The sequence below is a fragment of the Callorhinus ursinus genome, unplaced genomic scaffold (assembly GCF_003265705.2).
Source record: "Callorhinus ursinus isolate GAN/ISIS: 27379988/994484 unplaced genomic scaffold, GSC_fseal_2.0 scaffold1657, whole genome shotgun sequence".
Classification (NCBI taxonomy): Eukaryota; Metazoa; Chordata; class Mammalia; order Carnivora; family Otariidae; genus Callorhinus; species Callorhinus ursinus.
Genome location: NW_027398711.1, coordinates 1 through 10,257, shown reverse-complemented (window position 1 = coordinate 10,257; position 10,257 = coordinate 1). Strand labels below are relative to the sequence as shown.

At 38.9% G+C, this 10,257-nt stretch overlaps 1 pseudogene; it reads left to right on the top strand.

Annotated features, from left to right (window-relative positions):
- Positions 1 to 367: 367 nt before the first annotated feature.
- On the top strand, positions 368 to 1,311 carry LOC112818843 (olfactory receptor 2A1/2A42-like; annotated as a pseudogene).
- The last annotated feature ends 8,946 nt before the right edge of the window (positions 1,312 to 10,257 follow it).

Genomic DNA, 10,257 nt, shown 5'->3' with positions numbered 1-10,257 from the left:
TCTTACAGATTTGTACATATGTAGCTCTGAGACAATCCATATTTCATGATTATTTTCTGTTCCATCACAGTATCAGTGGCTCAATGTAGGTAATCACTGGTGACATATTCCCTTCTATAAAACTAGATGTCAGATTAAGAATTTAGCTTAAAGACAGACTCTTAATTTAAATATGTTTACATAGGTAAATCAATCTTTCTTTCTCTCTCTTTCCTGCTTTTCTTCCTTCCTTCTTTATAATTCAGTGAGGTCTTAAAGTTGTTTCCTAACAATTTTGCACACAACAAAAATTTACGAAACAATAAATAAAAGAGTTGTTTTACAATAGTTGTGTCAATAGCTTTCTGGTTCTCTCTTTAATAGTAAAATGGAGAAAAATCAAACAGTGGTTGTAGAATTCATCCTATTAGGATTTCATCTTGGCCTGAAGATGCACATATTCCTTTTTGGGCTCTTCTCCCTCTTCTTTGTCTTCACCCTGTTGGGGAACGGGCTCATCCTGAGGCTCATCTGGCTGGACTCCTGACTGCACACCCCCATGTACTTCTTCCTCTCCCACCTGGCCATCGTCGACATAGCCTATGCCTGCAACACCGTGCCCCAGATGCTGGTGAACCTCCTGAAGCCAGACAAGCCCATCTCCTTTGCTGGCTGCTGGACACAGACCTTTCTCTTTTTGACTTTTGCTGTCACAGAATGTCTTCTCCTAGTTGTGATGTCTTATGATTGGTATGTGGCCATCTGCCACCCCCTCCGATATTCTGCCATCATGAGCTGGAGGGTCTGTGTCACCCTGGTGATGACTTCCTGGGCATGTGGCTTCCTGCTGGCCCTGGTCCATGTGGTTCTCATCCTGAGGCTGCCCTTCTGTGGGCCTCATGCAATCAACCACTTCTCCTGTGAAATCCTGTCCGTCCTCAAGTTGGCCTCTGCTGACACCTGGCTCAACCAAGTGGTCATCTTTGTGGCCTGTGTGTTTATCTTACTGTGGCCCCTCTGCTTGGTGCTGGTGTCCTATATGCCCATCCTGTTTGCCATCCTGAGGATCCGGTCCGGGGAGGGCCGCAGAAAGGCCTTCTCCACCTGTTCCTCCCACCTCTGTGTGGTGGGGCTCTTCTTTGGCAGCGCCATTGTCATGTACATGGCCCCCAAATCCCACCACCCTGAGGAACAGCAGAAGATTACCTTTTCTTGTTTTACAGTCTTTTCAACCCTATGCTGAACCCTCTGATCTACAGCCTGAGGAACGCAGAGGTCAAGGGTGCCCTGAGGAGAGCGCTGTACAAGGAAGGTCATTCCCAATTGGAGTGACATTGGAATCGCCAGCCTAAGAGTTTGATTGCTGCCTAAATCCAGAAAATTTCACTACTCTCATCTTAAATGTGCCTAAAGGACACAAGAGCAAGCCTTCCCTCTTCCTTTGAATGAAAAATTTTAGGTATGTTGCATTCATGGATTATCTAGCAAGTGTGATTTTATCAGATATGATTTTTTTCTTTTATTGCTCACTGAATTTAATATCTGTGAAATTAAAAATGGTTTTAATTCATTTTCTGGGTCCCAGAAGTAGAATACAGTCTATCTACCTCTCTAACCTAAGTGTTTAAACTCACTAACCACATATATCATAAGATTTGGAAGAAAAAAAAGAGCTGCTGTGAAGGACAGTCATCCCCCCAAACCCAGAGGCACACTTGTCCATTCTCCTAAAATTGTACTTGCCCTGATAAAGATAACTGTTAAATAGTAACTCAGATATTTATTTAGTGTGTTGCATGAAGGTGAGAAATTTTGGATGAACATGATTGATTCAGGGAATAAATGAGCAGGCTGAGTGAAGGAACAAAATCAATGCAAGGTATATAGGACAAAGGAGAGGGGAAGGAAAAATCTGTAGACAGTGTGAGAACAGTGCATATTGTTCACAGCTTCAGAGATATACTTGTTACTAGTAGCTAGCAAAGGAGCCAAACTGGGCATTCTCTTGTTGAACAGGCTTATAAGGGGTATCAAAGAAAACAATTTGGGCTGTTTATGGATTCTCCAGAAAATTTTGAGTGTTGATCTGTAAATTATGTAGATATACAGACTATCTCAATATGTACTTTTCTGGTGTCTTTTTATCAGCACTTCCATCTGGGTTGGTCTGCATGTGCATCATTTCCCTCGTTAGATGTCTTGAACTAGGAAATTTGACCAGAGAGTGTTAAGGGGCTAGTATAGTATAGCTGGCTATTCCAGTTTGGTAGAGGATTGATTTTTACTGATTCCTTCTATAGTACAAATCCAATGATCAGGGATGAATCCTATACATTTCAGATGGCTTTGTAGGGTGTTACCTATAAAACCCACCCTCTTTTTTAAAATATTTTATTTGTTTATTTAAGAGAGACAGAGACAGAGAACACTAGTGGGGGGAGAAACAGAGGGAGAGGGAGAAGCAGACTCTTCACTGAGCGTGGAGTACAACACAGGGCTTGATCCCAGGACCCTGAGATCATGACCTGAGCTGAAATCAAGAGTGGGACATTTAACCAATGGAGCCACCCAACCACCCCTAAAATCTACTTTCTAACCTGTCTTGAGACTAGGATGGCCACTTGCATCCAGTCTTTTGTAATTTCATAGTAAGAGTGAACAAAAGACTTGTTCAGAAGAATAAGTGTGTTGCTCTTGGGAATCAATAATTACTCAACCCAACTCTTAATTACTGTGTGTGGGCAGCAGAGTTCACTGAATGTAAGAACAAAATGGGTTTTTATACTAGTAACATTTTGCTTAGTTGCTCTCCCAGTGCTATATACTATGTATTGATAGCGCTTTCCATGGACCATCTCATTTAGTCATCATAACAAAGCCATGAAGAAGATCCTATTGTCACTATTATAAACACACATACCAGAAACTAGCAAATGTCAGGTTTTTGCCTTGACAGTCTAGTTCAGACAACAGTCTGTTGTGGTTAAATTAAGCCCTCAGTACTTAACCACAGCAACGTGCATTGTCTATACCAACATCAGTGTCATCAATAAAGAACAAAGCTAAATTATTCCAAAGATGGATGTGTTCTGTGAAAGAGGGTATACTTCCAGTCTCATGTGCCACAGTGAGCTGATCTATATAAGGCCTAGAAGATGAGATCATTTATGAGAACCTGGGTGTCATGGACAATGTCTCCTAAGGGCAGAGTCACAAAAATCTTTGGACTTCTAGAGGAACATAGAACATAAAGAAGATGAGAATAAAGGCCATTCTTACTGAAATTGGTGATTTAGTTGAGCTAAAACCCAGAACCAATACACCAAAATAATAACACCATAATCTCTCTCTCTCTCTCTCATTCCCTCTCTCTTTCTCTCTCTCTCAAAACAGTCCTTTGAGGCAAAAAAAACAATATCCCCACTTTACTTATAGGGAAACTGAAGTGCAGAGAGGTTGAGTAACTTGCCCAGTATCACAGATGCTGACTGTCTAGTCCAGGATTGAACTGAGGCAATCAGATTCTTGACCTTATAGTCATAACCACTGAGTAACATGGCCTCTTTGGAGCTATCTGTGGATAATGGTCAGAGAAATCAAGGCAGTGAAACAAAACCAGTGACTAAGAACAAGTGACGGGCGGTAGGCTTCAGACAGAAGCTTTCGTTTGCTAGAGGAAGCACCTTGACTGTAAACGGAAATGTAAACAGTGGGTGTGGTAACAAGGAAGAACCTGACTCCAAGGGTCAGAGACCAAGGAGGGCCCTGACCATGAGCGGCACCGGGAGCAGGGAAGTGGAAGAGAAGACAGATGATTCGGTCTCACGTTGATGCAGTAGTGATGGAGTAGGATTAGAATGGATACTTGATAGTATTTTATCGAAAGGAGGCCTTTCCCAAGACAAAGGAATTTCGATTTCATTTTTGGTGTTGAGAATTGTTACGATCTTTCAGGTGGCATTTATAGAACATTGCTCAGGTAGGTATCAGGTTTCACAGGTAAGATGGGAACTCCCCGGGGGCGGAAACTGGAATCTGTTCACCCCTTTTTCATCCACACTAGCACACTGCCTAGCCCATAGGAGGCACTCAGCAAGCACTGGTAGGGTACATTAATGAACCTTTATCAGTTAACTACACACAATTTTCAATGTTACAACTATCTTAGGACTTCTACATTTTCCAAAATCCTTTTATTTGCAAAACAGAGTATGATAGGAAATAATTGTAGCTAAAATTTATTTAGTAATGGCTGTGTACCAGGCACTATGTTAAATTCTTCAGATGTAATCCTCACATCAGAGCTGTGAAGTATTAATGGTATTTTCATTTATAGAAGGGAAATTAAGGTTTGGAGAATTAGGTAACATACTCGATGTCATAAAAATATTAAGTAGTGGAATTAGAATTCAGATCCAGTCAATCCAATCTAGATTAACTTTGAATGATCCTTTTGTAAAGGACCTTCTGATACTTACGTCTTCGATGTCTAGACCAGGCTCATGTCATAGTAGTCAATAAATGCTGACTCATCTGTGATCATTTAGCCTAGACTCCTATCCAAAAAAAAATGTAGCTTCATAAAATATGTAACTTAAATCCAGCAGCCATTACCCTTTGAAAGTTAGACATCTTCTTGTCCATTAGTCCCTTTTAGTTTCGAATGCACTCAGTTCTTGCAAAAGTTTCTCCTTACAGGGTGAACATTAGTGATTAATTATGTCTCATTTGCCAGTGATTGTGGGGGAATTACAAACATATTAGAAAGTATTTCCCCCTTACTATAAAAAAAAAGAGCTATGCATATTCTTTTCTATGATGTAGAAGAGAGGATATGAGCCTTTTAAAAAAGAGCATGCCAAATTGCAAGAGCCTCTACGGTCTGCCAGGTGGTGCTGGTGCTAGCCCAGCAGCCATGCAGAGGGTGTGACTCCTCCTCTGTCTTGCAAGATGGTGGAGAATTAGGGGTTGTAACTACTGAAAATGAGAGGGTGGGATGCTGTAGGTGGGAGCTAGTTCACAAGCCATTTGGAATTGGATTCCCCAGTGTCTTTGGCATGTGGCGTGGGCACTGACCTGTAGGATGATTGTTGATTCTTTGTTAGATGGTGTAGACTGGTGCAGATCTTGCAGAAATGCAGGAAGATCTTGCAGAAATGCAGGCTATGATTCAGCAGGCCTGAATGGGATAGGCAGAGATTTGCATTTTGAACAATCTCTCCTATCTTGCTGATGCTGCCACAGACCACACTTCGAATGTTAATGCAAAAGAGAAGCATTGTTAAATCTATGGTTCTTAGGGAGAAAAAGGGAAGGAGAGCTGGAATGGGGTCTCACAGGATGTCACAGTTGTGATGTCTTTTCCCAGACCACAGGGGTCTGCTTTCCTTCCTTCTTGATGAACTTTGACTAGATCACTGCTTCAATTTCATCTGGTTTTTTTGTTTTGTTTTGTTTTGTTTTGTTTTGCTTGTTCTCCACTATTTGTTTGCTTTTAATTTGTGTAACACCATTGGGCCAAGAGAAGAGGTGTGTTTGTGAGCACAGTCTGGTTTCACCCTCAGAGGGCTGGCTCAGAGGCAGAACATCTGGGTTCTTATCTCAATTCTGCCAATTCTACCACATTACTACCATGTGACCTTAGAAAAATCACTTAATTCCTCTGGGCATTAATTTTCCCACTTGTAAAATGAAATGTCAGACTAAACGATCTATAAGTACCTCTAATTCTATGCCTCTCTGCTAACTTTCTAGCATTTCGATTTTTTTCTCTTACTAGGAGACAAAATTAAATGGATTATTTTGAGAATAACTGAATACAATTAATTCCTGAACCTTGCACATAGTAGGAATTCAAAAGTAAATACCAAACTAGTGAAGAGTTTATATATATTAATGATCTTGGAACTATGGATGGCATAATATATAGAGAATAAGACATATTCCATATGAACTGTCCTCCCTAAAAAAAAAGAAAAAAGTTTGTTATCCTGTTTGGAAAGGATTAAGAATACTGTTTATTTGCAAAGGGTCCCAGATCTTTGTCTGGTGTTGTATAACTGGCATAATAATATTAAGAGTTTGCATTTACTGATTGCTTATTTCACATCAAGTACTGTTCTATGAGGACACATCCATTAATATCAATCTAATCTTTACAGCAATTCCCAGAGGTAAGTTTTACCATTAGATTTCATTCATAATGAAAAAAATCAAGGCACAGAGATGTTAAGTACCCTTCAGGGATCACAGAGCTAGTGAGGGGCACAATAGGACTCTCATCTAAGTCTTCCAAAAGCTGAAGACCATGTTTATAACTAAGTTAGACTGTCCCCCACACAGAGCCTGACCTGTGGAGCTTTGCCTATTTACGATAAACTAAAGCTCAAGAAGAGTAAGACTGAATTTTTCAATGGCCTGAAAATTCATCCTAAGAAAGGGGATAATAATATACCTAATATATTTTAACATATATAAAACAGAAGGGTGATATACCAATCCATGAAAAAAGTAAACAAAAATATGTAGATACAGACTATTCACAGAATAAAACTAAGTCAATAATAAATATGAAGACGTCTTCATCCTTAATCAGGAAAATCTTTAAAATGAAAACTTACGTTTTAGCCAACAGATTGGGGGGGGGAAGCCAATGCTCTGTACAGTTGGTGAATATGTGGGTCAAAGTAAACATCCACACATTGTTGGTGGAAGTATAAATAGGCACAGATTTTAATGCTAAAAAATTTGGAAATATCTATTCAGCATTAAATGGGAATATGAATCCTAAGAACCTAGTCTAGAGAAATACTTAACATATGTAATTGCACAAAGAAATGTATTCAAGGATTTTGAATTGAAATTTATTATAAAAAATTCCACATAATTTAAAATTTATTAATTTTGGATTTAGTGAATTATAATAAGTATGCAGTACATTAAAAAGAACAAGTATTATCTAAAATGGTCTACAGTAGAAATTGCTCATCAATATAGTTAAATGAAGAAAGTAAGTCACGTTTTAAAAATTCTTTTTCATTTTGTAGGAGAAACTTCTAGCTCTTCATGAATTCATACATCTGCATGTGTACATGTGGGCACACGTGTGTGTGTGTATGTGTGTATATGTGTTTACAAATGTCTGAATGTAAGGATGGTGAACACTGAGAGTCAATATAAGTTGCTTTTAGAAATAGGAGTAAGCTTAAGAAATATATACTTCTGTGTTTTTTGATAATTTTACAGTGAACATGTATTGATATAATTTTTTAAAAACCTTCTCTCAAGGCACCTCTGGTCCCTTAAGTTCTCAAATATTTATCAGTACACGTTTTTCATATATCTTAGTGAAAGTCAAAATTAAGCAGTTAAAAGCAGTTCAGAATCTTGTTCGACTGCTAAATTGTATCAAGGCATCTCTTTGAAAATATCCTTTTGTATCTATTTACTTCATTGTTCAGTATTATGCTGTAATGTTTAGGTAGGGTAACCTATGTTATTAATTGAAATAATTTGAATGAGAAACCAAAATAACACTCAAAGTAACCTGTGATTTCCCAGACTCTAAGGCAACTGCCTGACATAAATAAAAACCCAGTTTATTGTGCCGTAAGGAGATAGGTGCTCTTCACCATGTGAATTGATCTTAGAAGCTGCTAATACTTTAGTTTTAGAGTTACCAGCCTTTCCTCCTTCCTTTTATCTCCATAAAAATGTTGAGCAATGTATTTGTGGGTAAAGGTGTAATAAATAAAGCCCCAAATCAAAGTGATTTTACAGAACGAAAGTGTACTTCTCACTCATGTTGTTAATTCCTATGCAGGTAAATGGCACAGTCTGTCATGTGGTGATGAACGGACCTTCTGTCTCACCGCCACACCATCCTCCTGGCCTTGGAGACCTTCACTTCCAGCCAGTGCTGGGGAGAGCCCTTGTGCAGGAGGCATAACCCACTTCATACCCACTGCAGCTCTATAAGCGGCATACATCGTTTCTGCTTATGTTCCTTTTGTAAGACCATGACACCACTTCTCACTACCAGGTGCATGAGGGAGCTGGGAGGTGCAGCCCCGAGACAACTCTGTACGAGGAAGGGAAGAACACACCTTTTAAGGAGCTATGTCTTCCTTAAGATAACACTAGCAACTGACATAAATAGTCTCTAAAAATAACCCCTGTAAATTCTGCTGCCTCCTTCCCTGTTGTTAAGGATTCCAAACAAACTTCTGCCCTTTTAACTCATAATTAGTTAAGAAATACAACTGAGGGGCACCTGGATGACTCAGTCGGTTAAGTGTCCAACTCTTGGTTTTGCCTCAGGTCATGGTCTCAGGGTCCTGAGACTGAGCCCCACCTCTGGCTCCGTGCTTAGCAGAGAGTCTGCTTAATACTCACTCTTCCTCTCTGTCTGCCCTCTCCCCTGCTCACTCTCTCCTTCTCTCCCCCTCTCTCTTTTTCTCTCTCTCTCAAATAAATAAATCCTTAAACAAATTTTAAGAATTAAAAAAAAAATACAATTGACATTACCATTTGCATTCTCTACCAATACATTTTTGTCATGCCATCGTGAAAATGCATTCACTCATGTCTTGTGCATTTCTCACAACATTTTTTTCTGCTTTTTGTGCAAAATATCTACTGTAATTTACTTTGACAGACAGTGAAATCCACCCGCTTTATGCTGATTTTTTTCTGAGTTACAGTCAAATGAACTCTATGGTCAAATTTTAGCAGTACTTGACTTTATGCATAAAAAGTACAAATGTAAAAGTCCAGTGAAATCAAATGCCCTATATGCCCGTAGATGTTTTTGTCTCAATTAATCCTGTGTTTTTCTGCATGTTCTTTTGTGTACTTATGTCATGGTTACTCTCTTTAAATAGTAAGCACTATCAAGATAAAAGTTATTTCAGTTTAATTTTAACAGAATATTAACAATTTTGAGTTTATAGATGTTGACATTTAGGTTCTTGAAGGATTTTCCTAAATTTTTGTTTGTGTGATAACCCCAAATGTTACACTGAATTACTGGTTAACCTTTAAGTTTTCATTTTTATCAAAATGTCTATTACCAATATTCCTGATGTGTTGATAACAAATATATTCTCTAAAACCCTTCTTTACACAGGTTTTCCCTTCAGTGCTTGCTCATGAAAGGCAGTTCCCTGATTTCTGCATGCTGGCATATGAAGTAAACACTTGAGAGAATATTCATATCAAATAGGATCTGTTCTCTGTTATTTTCCTTTGTATATATTTATATTTTGAATATGTTCCTGTCTCTACCACTTTTAGAAACTGTGTACAGGTTAAAAGTTGCATCAATGTGATACATAAGAGAAAACACATTATTTTGAGGTGATGCATTTCCTACATTTTAGTTTGTTTGGTATCATAAAATTTTATATTTAACTTCTGGTTGTCTTAGTTAAAACTTTCTATTTTTATACCCTAAAATGACTTTTCTTAAAAATAGTTTATTTATTTATTTGAGAGAGAGAGCGCGCGAGCAGGGGGAAAGGGCAGAGGGCAAGAGAGAAGCAGACTCCCCGCTGAGCAGGAAGCCCTACATGGAGCTCGATCCCAAGACCCTGGGATCATGACTAGAGCAGAAGGCAGATGCTTAACAGACTGAGCCACCCAGATACCCCTAAAATGACTTTTTATAACTGATGTTTTCATGGTGTTGAATATAGAAAAACATGTCCTATTTTTTTTCCACAGGAGTTTTGTTTACATGAGTTTCCTACTTTTCGTATTTTCTGTAGTTCACCTGAGTGTGAAAAGAGAAAGAAGAAAGGATTCTAGTGTTTATGGATTGCCTACTACACACCAGCCTTTTTATATAATCAGGAGCAAAATTGCCGTGTCCCTGGATGAATATGTGGTTTTCCTCACAATAGACATGTACAGTTGGAGCACGGGTAAGCATGTTCTCAAAACGTAATAACCTGTACAAGACTTTCCTCAAGCTTCTCCCATAACCCCAGCAGGCTGAGGATCACACTATAACAAACTATAACAAACTCATTAATTTATAACACAATTGCTGGATACGAAATTCCTAGCCCTCCTAGAGGGTTTATTTCTAGTTTATTTCTCGAGAGAAATAAACATGAGAACATCTTCCACAGCAAATATCTCCACCCGCCTGGGACAAATAGTGGCTCAGAGGGGAAGCTGCCTTAGAGAGGGTTCTCTCCTCCCCTGCCCTGAGGGACAGGACCTGGAGTCTCCTCACTTCAGAACAGAGATTAGAGAATACTTCCGAGGTTGACC